Raw genomic sequence first — 6,378 nt, 5'->3', positions numbered from 1 at the left:
CAAGAACAGCTTCTTCCCTGCTGCCATTAGATTTTGAATGGACCAACCTCACAATAAGTTCACCTTTTGCTACACTCTAGCTATGACTGTAACACTACATTCTGCACCCATTCATTTCCTTCTCCCCTATGTACTCTATGAATGGTGTGCTTTGTCTGTGTAGCGCACAAGAAACAATACTTTTCACTGCATACATGTGACAACAATAAATCAAATCGACGCTGGGTGTAGTTTATGTAATGGTGGTGGAAGCCATTGTGCCATGTCTGGGCTTCGGGGTGGTCCCTTCACGGAATCCGCGATAGAGCACCTTCAGGTGCCTCATGCGGCCTGGACTATTTGTGTTGCTCCTTTTGGCTTTAGCACTCCAGTTGTACTCCCTCTTTCTCTTGGCAAGTTGGGTATGTTTACCACAGGTTGACTTCTGCAGGTGAAATGCTTTAGCCCCACATCGCCGGTAAAGAGTGTGGGGCCTTGCTCCACCTTTTACCAAATGACAATGTTCCCTTCGTCATTAAAAGGTGGGGGGTTTAAGAACATTAAGAACATGTGGGTAAGAACAGACAAGTCTCAATACCTAGACTCTACATAAGCAAATCAATGATCTGCCAGCCATCAATAAGTACATTTCTAAAAGTCATCATTTAAAGTACATTTTTTGTAGAACCTTATGAGAAGTACAATGTATTCTTTCTTATTACCCTCTTTGCCACGGAAGAGTAATTCAGCAATTTTCACAGTAACTTGCTGGAGGCAATTCTCCTGGATTCCAATTAAGAAGGATTGAGATTTGAGGAGTTTCAAATATCCTCTGGTTATCTGTGGCAGTAGGAGGTCAGACTCTTACAGACATATCGGAGGATTTGGCCCACAGTCTCTGTTGAGAATTAAATGTATGAGACCCCAAGCAATGTGTCCATTAAGCAACCAGATGAACACTTTTGCAGTAGTGGAGCACTCCAGGAGGAGGGGGGAAGAAAGGAGATTGAATAATATTGCTCATTGCACATCATTGATATTACTCCACCAGTTCTCATTGTAATCAATAATAGACCAGCCTTGAGGCCAAATTTAGAGCATCCATAATCCAGTTCCTCCCATATTTATGGAGGTAGCCTGACAGCAGAGGAGAAAGAAAGGAGTGAATAATTTGCATTTATATAGCACCTTTATCCATCCTCAGCATACTTAAGCATTTCGTAACAAATTACTTATGAAGTGTGGGCAGTACAGGCAATTATAGCACAACAATGTCCGATAAACAGCAATTTAGTTTGTATTCATTCATTGGATGTGGGCTAAGTCAGCATTTATTGCCCATCCGTAATTGCCCTTGAGAAGGTGGTGATAAGCTGCCTTCTTGAATCGCTGCAGTCCATGTGGTGTAGGTACACCCACAGGACAGTGCTGTTAGGGAGAGAGTTCCAGGATGTCATAGAGTCATAGCAGTTTACAGCATGGAAACAGGCCCTTCAGCCCAACTTGTCCATGCCGTCCTTTTTTGTAACCACTAAGCTCGTCCCAATTGCCGCGTTTGGCCCATATCCTCTATACCCATCTTACCCCATGTAACTGCCTAAATGTTTTTTAAAGGGCAAAATTATACCCGCCTCTACTACTAATGTAGTGGATGTGGACCTATCAATCGATCAATTTGGTTTTTTTTGGTAGTGTTAGTTGAGTGAGGAAGATTGACAGGACAGCACCATGCTATTCTACAAGCTTCCATTTTTATTGCTATGCTAAATTCATTATTAACTGTGAGAGTCCAACATTTCTCATACTTGTCATACTTTTCCTTGTTGGCCTCCCATTTATATCAGTTTGGATCAGTATAAAACTAGAGCATTTGTATTGTATTGATAAACCAGGGCTAGGGACCGGAAGGATTTTCACTTCAATAAATCATGGCTGAACGTTCCAAAATAGGTGTGACATTCCATTGTCTGCGGGCCGTTGTATTCTTGCAAAAAGTTTCCGATTCATTGGGACTTTACAAATTAGATGTTCATTGACATCCTATTATCTGGGGGTTATTAAATTGCTATAAAAATTATGGCCTATATATAAAGCTAATAAAAACACAATTTTTGTATTAGATTGTAAAATATATTTCATGGAGAGACATTGTCATTTGACTGGAAAGGATAATGCAGTAAGGTTTGATACCGCTTAGAATAAATTCTACCAAAGCAAAGTATCCATCAAGACAGCGTAAGTCCACAATGGTGTTTTGCAATGTTTTCCGAGGAGTTGAAACTCTGTGATATTAGTAAGCACTACAATCGTTAGTGGTTTGAAGGAACGTGTTACAATGCAAGCATTCATTTCTTGGTGCAAATAATATTTTAAAGAAGTTACAAATGCTACTGTGTCCTGTTTCCATGAGTGCATTTGTTCTTACAAGCCAGCTTTTAGAACTAGCAAGTGTTGAACTGCGCATTTTCCCCCCATGTATATTCCTGCAATCCTTTATCTCTCTGTCACTTATCCATGATGGACCCACCTGCTCAAGCTCACAGAGTATGGTAGAAGCAATTAAAATGACAAGCGAGTCTGCTTGACAAGGGATACTGCAGTTTTAATGAGGAGAATGAATAGGACTGCATGCATTAAAATTCTCATTCAGTTTCTGGCAGACAAAAGTGATAATAAATATTCTGATTGTGATGACATCAATCATTCAGTCCTCCAGCACACATGGAATTGTAACCTCTTGTCTCTGTAATTATTAAAGACCATGGTATAACAGCCACACAGTTACAATGACCAATTCCATGTAATACGGCACCTTATAACTTGCAGGGATGGTAGTTGACTACGCACCACAATGAACGCAACAAACAAGCAAGTTCAATTGTCAGATGATCTGGTTGAGATTAATTTTATTCAGCAGAACATTGGAAGCACTGGAAGTGACTTAATACTCCCATTGAGTGAGGCTCCATACTTGGGAGCAAAATTCACTTTGTGCATAATGAGCTCAAACTCCAATCAGCTGTATTTGTGCACTGCAGCTTTGCTTCTGCAGTTTAAGGAAAAAGAGTGTGTCCTGTACTATGATGTTAACTAAATAGGATCATCGTTAAAACAAAGTAGGTTAAAATGGATTATCTGTGTAATTAAATTTGATACAAAGCTCTCTCGTTCTATTTAATTTATATGTAGCTTCCAAGTTCCCCCTCCCGGTCTCCGTCACCCCCCACAGTGGTCCCTGGGTAAGGATTGAATAACAATTGCCTGGGAAGTTCAAACTTCCGTCGGACAATTGGCCTGCAATGAGAACCATCTGAAAGTACGATTTAAATCATAAGCTTCAGATGGTTCCGACTGTCTTACAGGAATAGTTACATAGAAAAAGTTCGAATTAAAATCACTTCTAACTCCTGGGTAGCTATTGTACTGACCCTCACCACTCCTATGACCACCTGACCCACCCTCACCAAACAGACCACCCAAACATATATCCGTATACATTCTGCGGAATTCTCCCGTCCCACCCACCATGAGAATCATAGCGGGTGAGATGGGTGGGAGGGGGGCCATGCAAAGGTCCATTGACCTCGGGCGGGATTTTCTGGTTTTGGGGCGAGCGTGGCCGGAAAATCCTGCCCATTGAGTCATTGAAAATCACAATGGGTAATGAAGAGAGGGCTAGCGCAGTGTGGTGACTGTCCCTTTAAGGATCCATTTGTCGAGGAAGGGAACCAATCAGGGAGCAGGGTGGTGGACCACCTTGGTGATCTCGGGTTTCTGTTCCAGACCCTTCTTGGAAGCTGACTGGCAGCCATGGGGCTGTGAGTCTGTGTTTTATTCCATATAAATAAACATTGCAGTTGTTATTTACCTAACCAGTGAACTGGAATTATTACATAGTCAGCTACATAGTTTATTTGTTTACTCACATGTGCAGATACATGATGTATATATCAAAATCACCACATCTTTAATGTACATTTGGCATGAGGAATATTTATTTTGAGCACTCATTGATAAGTATCTAAACAAAAGGTATACAATATCTTTCCAGGAAGGACCTAAAGAAAGAGTTAAGAAGAGCCAGGAGGGGACATGAGAAGTCTTTGGCAGGTAGGATCAAGGAAAACCCTAAAGCTTTCTATAGGTATGTCAGGAGTAAAAGAATGACTAGGGTAAGATTAGGGCCAGTCAAGGACAGTAGTGGGAAGTTGTGCGTAGAGTCTGAAGAGATAGGAGAGGCACTAAATGAATATTTTTCGTCGGTATTCACACAGGAGAGGGACAGTGTTGTCGAGGGGAGTACTGAGATGCAGGCTGTTGGACTGGACGGGATTGAGGTTCATAAGGAGGAGGTGTTAGCAATTCTGGAAAGGGTAAAAATAGATAAGTCCCCTGGACCGGATGGGATTTATCCTAGGATTCTCTGGGAGGCTAGAGAGGAGACTGCAGAGCCTTGGCTTTGATCTTTGTGTCGTCATTGTCTACATGAACAGTGCCAGAAGAGTGGAGGATAGCAAATGTTGTCCCCTTGTTCAAGAAGGGGAGTAGGGACAACCCTGGTAATTATAGACCGGTGAGCCTTACTTCTGTTGTGGGCAAGGTTTTGGAAAGGATTATAAGAGATAGGATTTATAATCATCTAGAAAGGAATAATTTGAATAGGGATAGTCAGCACGGTTTTGTGAAGGGTAGGTCATGCCTCACAAACGTTATTGAGTTCTTTGAGAAGGTGACCAAAGAGGTGGATGAAGGTAAAGCGGTTGATGTGGTGTATATGGATTTCAGCAAAGCGTTTGATAAGGTTCCCCATGGTAAACTATTGCAGAAAATACGGACACATGGGATTGAGGGTGATTTAGTGGTTTGGATCAGGAATTGGCTAGCTGTCTGAAAACAGAGGGTGGTAGTTGATGGGAAATATTCATCCTGGAATTCAGTTGCTAGTGGTGTACCACAAGGATCTGTTTTGGGGCCACTGCTGTTTGTCATTTTTATTAATGACCTGGATGAGGGCGTAGAAGGATGGATTAGTAAATTTGTGGATGACACTAAAGTCGGTGGAGTTGTAGACAGTGCGGAGGGAAGTGGCAGGTTACAGAGGGACACAGATAAGCTGCAGAGCTGGGCTGAGAGGTGGCAAATGGAGTTCAATGCGGAAAAGTGTGAGGTGATTCACTTTGGAAGGAGTAACAGGAATACAGAGTACTGGGCTAATGGAAAGATACTTGGTAGCGTGGATGAACAGAGGGATCTGGGTGTCCATGTGCCTAGATCCCTGAAATTTGGCACCCAGGTTGATAGGGTTGTTAAGAAGGCGTACGGTGTGTTAGCTTTTATTGGTAGAGGGATTGAGTTTCGGAGCCAGGAGGTCATGCTGCAACTGTACAAAACTCTGGTGCGGCCGCACTTGGAGTACTGCGTACAGTTCTGGTCGCCGCATTATAGGAAAGATGTGGAAGTGTTGGAAAGGGTGCAGAGGAGATTTACCAGGATGTTGCCTGGTATGGTGGGACGATCGTATGAGGAAAGGCTGAGGGACTTGAGGTTGTTTTCGTTAGAGAGAAGAAGGTTAAGAGGTGACTTAATAGAGGCATACAAGATGATCAGAGGATTACATAGGGTGGATAGTGAGAGCCTTTTTCCTCGGATGGTGATGGCTAACACGAGGGGACATAGCTTTAAATTGAGGGGTGATAGATATAGGACAGATGTTAGAGGTAGGTTCTTTACTCAGAGAGTAGTAAGGGCGTGGAATGCCCTGCCTGCAGCAGTAGTGGACTCGTCAACATTAAGAGCATTCAAATGTTTATTGGATAAACATAGGGATGATATTGGAATAGTGTAGATTAGAGGGGCTTTAGATTGGTTTCACTGGTCGGCGCAACATCGAGGGCTGAAGGGCCTGTACTGCCCTGTAATGTTCTATGTTCTGTGTTCTAATATGAATGCTACATTGTGCTGTCCAATTCAATGCTTGTGATCTGTATTGCACATTCTTTTCCCTCTCTAATAGATAAAAGAGGGACCAGCTGGATGGGAGGCTTTCACTAGCATCACGATCATTTCCAACACTCAGCCAGCTAGAGGGCAGGCTAGAAAATGGAGATTATTGGCCCCAAGCAAAAGGAAAACAAAATTGAAGCAAAGCAGGAGCAATTAACCCTGGGAACAATGAAAAAGAATGAAGAAGAAAAGCAAAAACAGTGGAACGCAGTCATCCCTTGGTAGTAGACACTTTGAAAGCTTCATTTTTTCATGCAAAACAAAGGATGGATAAAAATAAAGCATGTTGGGGAAATTTTGAGCCCACTCGCACGGTCTCTGAGAATGCCAGTGGGGGACCAAGATCTAGAAGTCACAGATCTTGCCGGCAAAATCGCGATTTCAGATCTACCCCAC

The 6,378-nt window shown here is 42.6% G+C and overlaps 1 pseudogene; it reads right to left on the bottom strand.

Annotated features, from left to right (window-relative positions):
• Positions 1–232: 232 nt before the first annotated feature.
• On the bottom strand, positions 233–515 carry LOC144503691 (large ribosomal subunit protein eL37-like; annotated as a pseudogene).
• Positions 516–6,378: the final 5,863 nt, after the last annotated feature.

This window comes from Mustelus asterias, chromosome 2 (assembly GCF_964213995.1).
Source record: "Mustelus asterias chromosome 2, sMusAst1.hap1.1, whole genome shotgun sequence".
Classification (NCBI taxonomy): Eukaryota; Metazoa; Chordata; class Chondrichthyes; order Carcharhiniformes; family Triakidae; genus Mustelus; species Mustelus asterias.
The sequence above is the reverse complement of the archived record's forward strand: the minus strand, read 5'-3'. Positions and strand labels throughout refer to the sequence as shown.